This window comes from Protopterus annectens, chromosome 7.part0, assembly GCF_019279795.1.
Source record: "Protopterus annectens isolate FY-2018-M chromosome 7.part0, PAN1.0, whole genome shotgun sequence".
Classification (NCBI taxonomy): Eukaryota; Metazoa; Chordata; order Ceratodontiformes; family Protopteridae; genus Protopterus; species Protopterus annectens.
Window position 1 is genome coordinate 105,841,849 of NC_056739.1, and position 12,352 is coordinate 105,854,200.

Here is a 12,352-nt window from a genome sequence, read left to right on the forward strand (position 1 = left end):
GCAGATTCTACCAGGTTAGAGGAGGCCTCGTAGAAGGCATGGTTTCGCTGGAGAAAGAACCGCTTGCTCGGTTTCGCCGAAACCGAGACACTCGCGTTTGCTTAATCGGTTTCGCCGAGACCGCGAGTGTCGGTCCTTTTCTTTCGCTTTTGAAATTTGTGTTGTCGGAGGATCCGACGCATAATATAGGCAAAATCAGAGCGAAAATTTGTTCAGCAACTCCGACCCGGCCTAAGCGTCCGTCGGTTAAAAGAAGCTAGACAAGCTGCTACGCCGTGGTCTGGGCCTAAACAATGTATACAGTAGGAGTGGAAATCTTTATGAGGTATTTGTTTCCCACAAGATAAACAGTTATTCACTTTCTCTGACATTGGCTGAGGCAAGAAAGAGTCCCCAACAGGGTACTTAGCTTTTTAGAAGTCTTCGAAGTAGTATTCGGTAGTAGTAATCTCTGGATCTGACCGACCGGCACTTGCGAACAGCTTCTGCTTCGGGCGCCACGCGGCAAGAAAGACTGAGGAAAATGGCGTCGGCTGATGCCTTTATACCCGAATAACTGCAGCTATGACGTCGGGTGAAGTGCGACACCAGCCGAGGCCAGACCCAGACTTTGGAATCCGCCGATCAAGGGCTGCCTGACGACAGGACAACCCATTTGTAAGGACTGCAGATGCATCCTTGAAGGACATCTAAAATTTCAGGAGTTGGCTGACCGGCACTTGCGAACTGCTTCTGCTTCAGGCACCGCACGGCAAGGAAGACTGATGTAATGACGTCGGCTGCATGTTTTATACCCCTGACGTCATGGAAGTAGAGACGGCAACCGACGTAGGACCCAAGACTTTGTTAATCAGGCCGACTGAGGGCTACTGCAAGCAGATAACCCAAATGTAATGACTGCAACAGTGAAACACGAAGAACATCCTGAAGGGGACTGGATTCTTTGTCTCTTTGAAGGGGAAGGCCGACTTCCCCTAATCAGCGTAATAAGGTCTTCAGCCATTCTAAGCATTTATTTTTGTGGCATGGGTGCCTGAGCACACGCTTTGGTCGGTTTTCTAGGCGTAGTGCGTATTCTGGGCCTAAGAAACTTGGTAGTTTTGGTTAGATATGAAGTCATCGGTTTGTTTCGAACATTGGTAGAGTGAAAAACTTCATCAGAAGCCGGTGCCTCCACAGAGACATCCGCTGGATCCACAGTCGAATAAGCATCTTGCGGCATACTGGGCTCCGAATGTGTCTCCGCATACGCCTGCAAATCCACTGAAGTGGGCATCAGGGGCTGCAAAGACGCCTCACTGAGTAGCAGCGGACTGGCAACTAGCATAACGGAAGCATCGTTGGCAGTTTTGGACCTATGGGGTCTGTCTTTATCCTTGCGTTTTTTCAGAAAATCGGTAGTCGGATGGCTTACCAAAGCCATTTCAGAATACGGACATTGAGAGCAAAAGAATTTAGCAACAAAGAGAGCCCGACAATGAATGGCTCAGGCGTTAAACAAGGCACAAAACCGACAGCGAGGGATGCCGTGGTCTGGGCCTAAACAAGTGATACAGTAAGAATGAAAATCTTTGTGGGGTATTTGCTTTCCACAGGCAAGACAATTGTTAACTTTTTCTGACCTCGGTTAGAGCAAGAAAAAAGGATCCCCAACGGGGTACTTATCTTTTAGAAGACTTCAGGTCTGAAACTCGAAAATGAAAATTTCAAGAGTCGGCCGACTAGCACTTGCAAACTACTTCTGCTTCGGGCACCGCACAGCAAGAAAGACTGACGTAATGGCGTTGGCTGAATGTTTTATACCCCTGATGACCTGACGTCATGGAAGAAGCAACAGCATCCGACGCAGAAATCTCAAGACTCTGGTATTCAGGCCGGCTGAGGGCTACCTGCAGGCAGATAACCCGAATGTGATGACTGCAACAGTGAAACATGAAGAACATCAAATACTTTTTAGACACAGTAAACAAAAGTTATGTTTTCACCTTAACGACAGATCAGTGTTGTCTTCCTCAGTCCTTCTCATCTGTTGGTTATGGGATCGGACTCAGATCCGATGCACGCACCTTCAGAATCTTCAGTCCTGGAGCTCCGACTCCTCTATCCATAACTTTTAGTTATGTACTTAACATAACTTTAGATGTATGGGATCCATCTCGCCTACATTCTGTACTGATGGGTTCGGAGCCGATCCTCAGCTCCGACTCGGCACGCTATACTATAGAACAAAGTCTCTTATTGGCTGAGCTATCCCACATCCCAGGATGCACCACCACTGCTTCCCCAGATCTTGTTTGTCCGCACACATGCACACACACATAGACTGTTGATATAATATTGCCAGGTGTTTCAAGAGAGGAAACAGTTGAACTCGGACCATCCGGTCTCTTCTGATCTCCAAGGCAGGGGGAAGGAGGGTGGGTTATTAGGAATGTGATGAGATGGATCCCATACATCTAAAGTTATGGTAAGTACATAACTAAAAGATGTAATGTGATCCTATCTAGCCTACATTCTGTACTGATGGGACAGCGTCCCTAGCACCTGATTCCTGGGTGGCTCACTGGAAAACACTCCTGAGAACTGTGGAACCGAAGGAAGCACGCCCCCGAGATGCCACGTCCAATTTGTAATGAGAAATAAAGGTGTGAGGAGAAGACCATGTAGCCGCACAAATGTCACTAATAGCAAGCTTGGAATGAAAGGCTGCTGAAGTAGCCATAGCCCTGGTAGAATGAGCTTTCACTGTAGCTATAAAGTACAGTTTTGTACCTACCATAAATGTAGATGTCCGAACTGGATAGCATCTGCAGTCATAACAAATGGGTTGTCCTGTCGTCAGGCAGCCCTTCGGTCGGCCGGATTCCAAAGTCTGGGTCCGCTCGCTGATGTCGCACTTCACCCGACGTCATCTCTGCTGGTCTTCGGGTATAAAGGCATCAGCTGACACCATTTTCCTCAGTGTTTCTTGCCCCAGATGCCAGTTGCCCTCTTGGAAGGCTAAATTTTGGATAAATGCCAATGTTTCCAAACAAGGTAGAAGGCAAACACAAAAAAAAAGCATGTATGTACATATATACAAACAAATACACCATAAGTGACTCCCCAGCTAGCTATTAGGAGGGTAAATACCCTAGGAGTACCACAGAGGGAAGGAGGGTAATCCTGACTGCAGATGCTATCCAGTTCGGACATCTACATTTATGGTAGGTACAAAACTGTACTATGTCCTTCATGGATGCATCTGCAGTCATAACAAATGGGTAGAATACCATAGCCAAACTAGGGGTGGAGGAAGAAAAATTATGGTGTAGTTAGGATCCCTTGCAGTACAGCAGTGGCAAACCCTGCTCGGGATCTAGAGTATAGAGGTAAATTATAATGCTTGGCAAATGTATGCACGGAGGTCCAAGTAGCCGCCTCAATAATGTCCTTGGTTGCCACTCCAAGTAAGAAAGCTGTGGTAGTGGCTGTAGCCCTTGTAGAATGAGGTCTTATGTTCTGTGGAATTGGTTTTCCATGGTAGAAGTAACAGAATCTTATGCAATTTCCTATCCATTTGGAGATTGTCTGTTTGGAAATTGCTTTTCCTTCCCTTCCTGTTGCATAGGCTACTAAAAGCTAGTCAGTTTTTCTGTTACTTTTGGTTCTGTCCAGGTAGTAGCGTAACTGCCTATGTACATCCAAGGTATGCAGCAGTCTTTCCCCCTGTTCTGTGGATTGGGAAAGAAGGTAGGTAGGTGGATTGCCTGGTTTAAAGACACTCTGGATACCACCTTAGGCATAAATGTAGGATTAGTTCTCATGGACACCCTATCTTGATGGAAGATTAGGAAGGGTTGCACTGCCATTAAGGCCTGTAGTTCAAACCCTCCTTGCTGAGGTAATTGCCAGTAGGAAAGCAGTTTTCCATGACAGGTGTTGCAGATCTGCTGTTGCTGCTGGTTCAAACGGAGGGAGTGTCAACTTTTCTAGCACAAAGTTCAAGTCCCATGCTGGTAATGGTGGTTTCCTAGGAGGTTTTACATTCTTGATCCCTCTGAGGAACTGCCTGAGTAGAGGATGAAAAGACAGGTGGATCAAGCTGTATTCTGCTGAAATAGCTGATGCATGTATCTTGATGGAGGAATAGGACAGGCCTGTATGTAGAAGCTCTGCCAAGTACTCCAGAATGTTAGCAATATCTATGTTCGACACATCTTTTCCTCTTTCAGTACTCCAAATGACAAACCTTTTCCATTTTCCTGCATAGTTCCTTGTTGTTGAAGGTCTGCGGGCTTCAAGGATAATGTCTTTAACCCTTTGGGAAAGGTCTGGGTTAGTTGCTGCTATGTGATGTTCCAGGCAGTCAGTTGCAAGGTTTTAGGTTTGGATGCATGATGTTGTAGTTGTTCTGAGTTAACATCAAAGGCATCAGGGTATTGACCACATTCTCCCGAGACATGCTCCTCAGCAATGGGTACCAGTGTTGTCTTGGCCAATTGGAGCTATCAGGATTATCCTTGGACGTTCCTCTTTGATTTTCAGTAGTACCTTGTGCATCAAGGGAAGAGGTGGAAATGCATATGCTGTCAGGCCTTTCCAGCTGAAGGATAGAGAGTCCACCTTCCATGCAAGAGGGTGGAATGTCCTTGTGCAGAATTTTTTGAGCTGGTGATTGAGTGAGGATGCGAATAGATCTATTTGTGGCATTCCCCATTTCTTTGTGATGGCCTTGAAGATGTCCGGGTGTAGCATCCATTCGTGAGCATCCGAGGTGGTTCTGCTTAACATGTCTGCTAGGGTGTTCTCTTTTCCCGGCACAAATATTGCCTGGAACTGGATGTTGTAGCTGAGAGCCAGATTCCAAAGATCCAAAGTCATTCTGCATAGGGGGTATGAATGAGTGCCTCCCTGTTTGTTGATGTACCACATGACTGTGGTGTTGTCTGTCCATATCATCAAATGGCCTTCTTTGAGGAATGGTCTGAATTTTTGGATTGCCAGTTTTACTGCCAGCATTTCTTTTTGGTTTATGTGCAGGTGCAGCTGGTCTTGAGTCCACAATCCTTGTATGCATTTGCCCAGCATGTGCGCCCCCCCCATCCTAGGTCTGAGGCGTCCGTTGTGATGGTTTGGCTTGCTCGAAAGTTGTGGAAGGGTAAGCCTGGGTTTGACTGGCATGCTTGAGCCCACCATAGGAACTCCTGTTTTAGGCATGGGATTAGTGGGATTTCTGTTTCTAAGCTGTGCCTGTGCTGAGACCATAAATTCTTTAGGTACCACTGTAGCTTTCTCATATGCAGTCTGGCATGTGGGACCAAGATTATGCATGATGCCATGAAGCCCAAGGCCTGCAGAACTTTTCTTGCTGTTAGTTTGTTCTGCTTTGTTAATGCCAAGAAGTAAAGAGGGAGTTCTTTTTGTTTTTCTGCAGTTAGGAATGCCATTTGTTTTACTGTGTCCAATTCCGCGCCCAAGAATGTTCTTGTTTGGGATGGTATCAGCCTTGACTTTTGTAAATTGACTGTGTATCCCAGGGCTTGTAGCAAGTGAATGACGCTTTGTAAATCTGTTGTCAGCTTGCTTTTATTGTCCGCTTGTAACAGGCAGTCGTCCAGGTATGGATAAATTTGGATTCCCTGTAGTCTGCAGTGAGCGATTACTGATGCCAGGCATTTTGTGAATACTCTGGGCGCAGTAGATAAGCCAAAGGGCAATGCTGAGAATTGATAATGCTCTGATCCTGCAAGAAATCTGAGGTATCTTCTGCAATTTGGTCGAATGGGGACGTGCAGGTATGCCTCCTTGAGATCTAGAGTTACCAGCCAACACTCCTTGCCCAGCATGGGAAGAAGTTGCTGTAGGGTCAGCATTTTGAAGTTTGGGACAATGATGTATGTGTTTAAGACGAACAGGTCGAGAATAGGTCTCCAACTTTTCTCTTTTCTTGGTACTAGGAAGAGTCTGGAGTAGAATCCTTTGCCCTGTTCTGTTATTGGCACTCTTTCCACAGCTCTCATCCTTGTTAATTTCGCTATCTGCTGTAGAGCTTCTATTTTTTGATTTGGAGGCAGGTTTGGCATTCCTCTTTTACTGGTAAGGTGTGGAAGTGGAACCGTAGCCTTGGTCTATGGTTTGCAAAATCCACTTGTCTTTTGTGATATAGTGCCAATTTTTCAAAATAAGGCTAACTTTCCACCTAAAGGTGCTGCTATTTGCTCCCTGGTAGGCGTGTCAGAGCCAAGTCACTGTGATTGTCCTGTTGCAGTGGCAGTGGTTGTGTCTGTGCCTCGTTATTGCCTTGCCACTGTCGCCCTCTGTAGGCACCTCCTCTGGATTGATTTCTGCCTCTAGAGCGCCTATTCCTGCCCCTTTGGGATTTTGTGGAGTCAGGAAAGGACCAATTTTGGCAGGCCAGTTCCTGCTAAACCTTGGGGCTGAACCTGTAAGAAATCTTTAACTGTTTGTACAGATTTTGCCTTTTCTTCCATTTTCTTCATTACTTGCTGGGCAGGTGTACCAAATAGACTGGTCTTATCCATAGGAGCATCTAACAGCTTTGCTTTAACATGATCCGGTAAGACCTGTTCTTTCAACCATGCATGCCTTCTTATCACTGTGCCAGTCATGGCTGATCTAAATGAAGCCTCCAGTGCATCATAGCCACATTTTAAGGAATGGTTACTAACCTGTTGGATGTTATTCACCATTTCTAATACATATTTCTTATCTAAGGATTCATCAGAGGACAGTTTTTTGGTTAACTGATCAAGCATAAACTCTTGGTATTGGATCATATGAAACTGACAGTTCAAAGCTCTAGCTGAGAGAGTAGCAGAGGTGTAAACTTTTTCCCCATCTCTAAGGACCTGGATTCCTTTCAGAAGGAATAGGGTTTTTGCTGTGGTCGAGGCTACTGCCTTAGGCCCCTGGGATATAGTTTCGGGATCTGCAAGTGGGGCCTTGTATAGGTGGTGATGAGTGTCTGGCACCCTGTAAAATCTATCTGGTTTGGCAGGGACTGGAGGTAAAGAATCAGGAGCAGTGCAAACATCATTAAATGCATCGTCCACAACCGGCAGTACAGGAGGTATAGCTAAGGGCCTATGTTGTGGTAAGTGCAGAAAAGTCCTAAGCCTTTTTCTTGAATCTGAGAAATCTTGTCCCTGCCATTGGAATTGTTCTCTCATGGCATGTAAGGTTTCCCCAAAGGAAAATTCCGCTGGTGGAGAGGCAGCTGGAATGGATTCTTCAGCATCGGAATCTTCATAAGTAGAAAAAGGAGCCTCTGGCTGGTCTGTAATGTCTGAGTCATCCGCAGAATCATCAGAGGACACTGGCTCAGGGGGCTCTGCTCTAGGTCTCTTTTCTGGGGGCTGAGAGGCCCTGTCTGTGAGATTGGGATCCCCTAATTAGGGATATTAAATCTTCTGCCAGAGTAAGCATTTGTGAACTTGAAGTGGGCCTGTGTGAGGGGGGCTTAACAGGCACTGATTTAACAGATTTGGCTGCTTTAGCCCTGGCAAAGGCCTTAATAGACATGGCTGCAGGAGGCCTAGCAGCACCACGTGCTGGGGTAGAGGCATCCAAAGGGATGGTGTCTGATAAATCACTAGGAACCACAGTTGTAGGTAAAATTTCTGAGGCCGATTCAACTAAGGTAGCAGGAGCCTCAGTAGTAGTCATGGATTCGCTGAAGATTGATCGATTTCGGTTTCGCCGAAACCGAGACACTGCGCTTGCTTAACCGTGGTTTCGCCGTAACCGTGGACCGCGAAAGTGTCGGTCTTTTCTTTGCTTTTTAACAATTTGGGTAGTCGGAGGATCCGACGCATAATGTACGCAAAATCTGAGCGAAAAACTGTTCAGCAAACTCCGACCGACGCCTAAGCGTTCGTCGGTTGAAGGAAGCACAGGCGAACAGGCTGCTACGCCGTGGTCTGGGCCTAAGCAAGGCAGACAGTAAGAGTGGAAATCTTTATGAGGTATTTGTTTCCCACAAGTTAAACAGTTATTGACTTTTTCTGACATCGGCTGAGGCAAGAAAGAGTCCCCAACGGGTACTTAGCTTTTAGAAGTCTTCGGTAGTATTCGGTAGTAGTAATCTCTGGATCTGACCGACCGCACTTGCGAACAGCTTCTGCTTGGGCGCCACGGCAAGAAAGACTGAGGAAAATGGCGTCGGCTGATGCCTTTATACCCGAAGACCAGCAGAGATGACGTCGGGTGAAGTGCGACATCAGCCGAAGCCGGACCCAGACTTTGGAATCCGGCCGACCGAAGGGCTGCCTGACGACAGGACAACCCATTTGTTATGACTGCAGATGCATCCATGAAGGACATGCTCTTTGTAGGAAATGAAGTAAGTATGACTGATACAGTCTCTGATCCACTTGGCAATAGTGACTTTCGTGACGGCTTTGCCCAATTTATTGTCCGAAAAGGACACAAACAACTGATCTGCTTTTCGTGCTTGGTGCGTCCTACCCAAATAGAAGCGTAATTGTCTGTGGACATCCAAGGTGTGAAAGATATACTCCGCTCTGTTTGAATACTTCGGGAAGAAAACTGGAAGTTCCAGTGATTGTTGCAGACAAAAATTAGAACAAACCTTAGGAACAAAGGATGGGTTCGGTCTGAGGGATACTCTGTCCTTGTGAAAAACCAGGTAAGGTGGTTTGACACACAGGGCTTGAAGTTCTGAAACTCGCCTGGCTGATGTAATTGCAACTAATAAAGCAGTCTTCCAAGACAGAAATTTTAAGTCACAAGTTGCTGCCGGTTCAAAGGGGGAAGAGGTTAAAGCACCTAACACCACATTAAGGTCCCACGGTGGAGCGGGATGAGATATCGGGGGCCGTAGCAGCCCAGCACCTTTCATGAAGGCTTTACACAACTTGTTGCTCATCAAAGGTGGTTCTATGCACTCGTGAAAATTGGAAATAGCCAATTGAACTTTGATGGTAGAGACCGAACAACCTTGGTTGAACAGAGAAGCTAAAAACTTCAGAACCTCTGACACCGCCGCTGTCATGGGGTCTAAGCCCGAGTTGGGCCCAAATAGCAAATCTCTTCCATTTACTGCTATACATTTTCTTAGTAGAAGTCTTGTGGGCCGAGGACAAGATATGTATGACTTCCGGGTCCAAAGCATGGTTCCTGACTATGGTCGGAAGAGGAGGAGCCAAGTTGCTAACTTCAACGAGTGGAGGGACTGATGTAGCTGTCCCGACTGATGGGTCAAGAGATCCGGAACTTGGTCCAGGAACCATGGACCGTCCAATGCATATTTGCGAAGAAAGGGAAACCAGACTTGACGAGGCCAGTATGGGGCAACTAGAATCATTTTGCTCTCCAAGCGAATCGCCTTCTGGATCACCTTGGGAAGAAGGGGAAAGTACAGTTTTGTACCTACCATAAATGTAGATGTCCGAATTGGATAGCATCTGCAGTCATAACAACTGGGTTGTCCTGTCGTCAGGCAGCCCTTCAGTCGGCCGGATTCCAAAGTCCGGGTCCGGCTGATGTCGCACTTCACCCGACGTCATCTCTGTTGGCCTTCGGGTATAAAAGCATCAGCCGACGCCATTTTCTTCAGTGTTTCTTGCCCCAGATGCCAGAAGCCCTATAGAAGGCTAAAAAATTTTGGATAGATGCCAATGTTTCCAAAAGATAGAGGTAAACACAAAAATAAGCATGTATGTACATAAATACAAACAAATACACCATGAAAGAAATCCCCCCACTAGCTAGCTATTAGAAGGGTAAACACCCTAGGAGTACCACAGAGGGAAAGGAGGGAGGGTAATCCTGACTGCAGATGCTATCCAATTCGGACATCTACATTTATGGTAGGTACAAAACTGTACTATGTCCTTCATGGATGCATCTGCAGTCATAACAACTGGGTAGAATACCATAGCCAACTAGGGCTGGAGGATAAAGTAAATTATGGTGTGTTTAGGATCCCTTGCAGAACAGCAGTGGCAAACCCTGCTCGGGATCTGGAATATAGAGGTAAATTATAATGCTTGGCAAATGTATGCACGGAGGTCCAAGTAGCCGCCTCAATAATGTCTTTGGTAGCCACTCCTCGTAAGAAGGCTGTGGTAGTGGCTGTTGCCCTTGTAGAATGAGGTCTTATGTTCTGTGGAATTGGCTTTCCATGGAAGGAGTAACAGAATCGTATGCAATTTCCTATCCATTTGGAGATTGTCTGTTTGGAAATAGCTTTTCCTTCCCTTCCTGTTGCATAGGCTACAAAAGTTGGTCAGTCTTTCTGCTATTTTTGTTCTGTCCAAGTAGTAGCGTAGCTGTCTATGTACATCCAAGGTATGCAGAATTCTTTCCCTCTGTTTTGTGGGTTGGGAAAGAAGGTAGGCAGGTGGATTGCCTGGTTTAAAGACACTCTGGATACCACCTTAGGCATAAATGTAGGATTAGTCCTCATGGACACTCTATCTTGGTGGAAGATTAGAAAGGGTTGCACTGCCATTAAGGCCTGTAGTTCTGAAACCCTCCTTGCTGAAGTAATTGCCAGTAGGAAAGCAGTTTTCCATGACAGGTGTTGTAGGTCTGCTGTTGCTGCTGGTTCAAAAGGTGATAGTGTCAATTTTTCTAGCACAAAGTTCAAGTCCCAAGCTGGCAATGGTGGTTTCCTTGGAGGTTTTACATTCTTGATTCCTCTGAGGAACTGCCTGAGCAAAGGGTGTGAAAAACAGGTGGATCAAAGCTGTATTCTGCTGAAATAGCTGATGCATGAATCTTGATGGAGGAGTAGGACAGGCCTGAATGAAGTAGTTCGCCAGATACTCCAGAATGTTAGGCATATCTATGTTTGATACATCTTTTCCTCTTTCAGAACTCCAAATGACAAACCTTTTCCATTTCCCAGCATAATTCCTTCTAGTTGAAGGCCTGCGTGCTTCAAGAATAATGTCTTTAACTCTTTGTGAAAGTTCTGTATTAGCAGCTGCTATGTGATGTTCCATGCAGTCAGTTGCAGCGTTTTTAGGTTTGGATGCATGGTGCTGAAGTTGTTCTGAGTTAGCATCAAAGGCATCAAGGGAATTGGCCACATATTGTTCCGAGACATGCTCCTCAGCAGTGGGTACCAATGCTGTCTTGGCCAGTTTGGAGCTATCAGGATTATCCTTGGACATTCCTCCTTGATTTTTAGTAGTACTTTGTGTATCAAGGGAAGAGGTGGGAATGCATATGCTGTTAGGCCTTTCCAGCTGAAGGAGAGCGAGTCCACTTTCCATGCTAGTGGGTGGAATGTCCTTGTGCAGAATTTTTGAGCTGGTGATTGAGAGGTGATGCGAATAGATCTATCTGAGGCATTCCCCATTTCTTGAGATGGTCTTGAAGATATCCGGTGCAGCTGCCATTCGTGGGCATCCGATGTGGTCCTGCTTAACATATCTGCTAGAGAGTTTTCTTTTCCTGGCACAAATATTGCCTGTAACTGGATGTTGTAGCTGAGTGCCAGGGTCCACAGCTCCAAAGTCATTCTGCATAGGGGTAAGAATGAGTGCCTCCCTGTTTGTTGATGTACCACATGACTGTGGTGTTGTCTGTCCTTATCATCAAGTGGTCCTCCTTGAGAAATGGTCTGAACTTTTGGATTGCCAGTTTTATTGCCAGCATTTCTTTTAGGTTGATGTGCAGGTGAAGTTGGTCCTGTGTCCACAATCCTTGTACGCATTTGTCCAGCATATGCGCCCCCCATCCTAGGTCTGAAGCATCTGTTGTGATGGTCTGGCTTGCTTGACCCTTGCGAAAGGGCAGGCCTGGGTTTGACTGGTATGCCTGAGCCCACCATAGGAACTCCTGTTTTAAGCATGGTATTAGTGGGATTTCCGTTTCTAGGCTGTGTCTGTGTTGGGACCATAAATTCTTTAGGTACCACTGTAGTTTTCTCATATGTAGTCTGGCAAATGGAACCAAGATTATGCATGATGCCATGAAACCCAAGGCTTGCAGTACCTTTCTTGCTGTTAACTTGTTCAGTTTTGTTAGTGCCAAGAAGTAAAGAGGGAGTTCTTTTTGTTTTTCTGTAGTTAGGAATGCCATTTGTCTTACTGTGTCCAATTCCGCTCCCAGGAAAGTCCTTGTCTGGGATGGTATCAGTCTTGACTTTGTAAATTGACTGTGTATCCCAGTGCTTGAAGCAAGTAAATGACCCTTTGTAAATCTGTTGTCAGCTTGCTTTTGTTGTCTCCTTGTATCAGGCAGTCGTCCAGGTATGGATAAATTTGAATTCCTGTAGTCTGCAATGGGCGATTACTGATGCCAGGCATTTTGTGAATACTCTGGGCAGTAGATAAGCCAAAGGGCAATGCTGAGAATTGATAGTGCTCTGATCCTG

The 12,352-nt window shown here is 46.0% G+C and overlaps 1 protein-coding gene across 3 annotated transcripts in view; it reads right to left on the reverse strand.

The window, feature by feature from the left end:
- Window positions 1–12,352, reverse strand: part of BRPF3 (bromodomain and PHD finger containing 3) — a 1,617,494-nt gene that overhangs the window by 1,456,340 nt on the left and 148,802 nt on the right. The window lies entirely within an intron of this gene.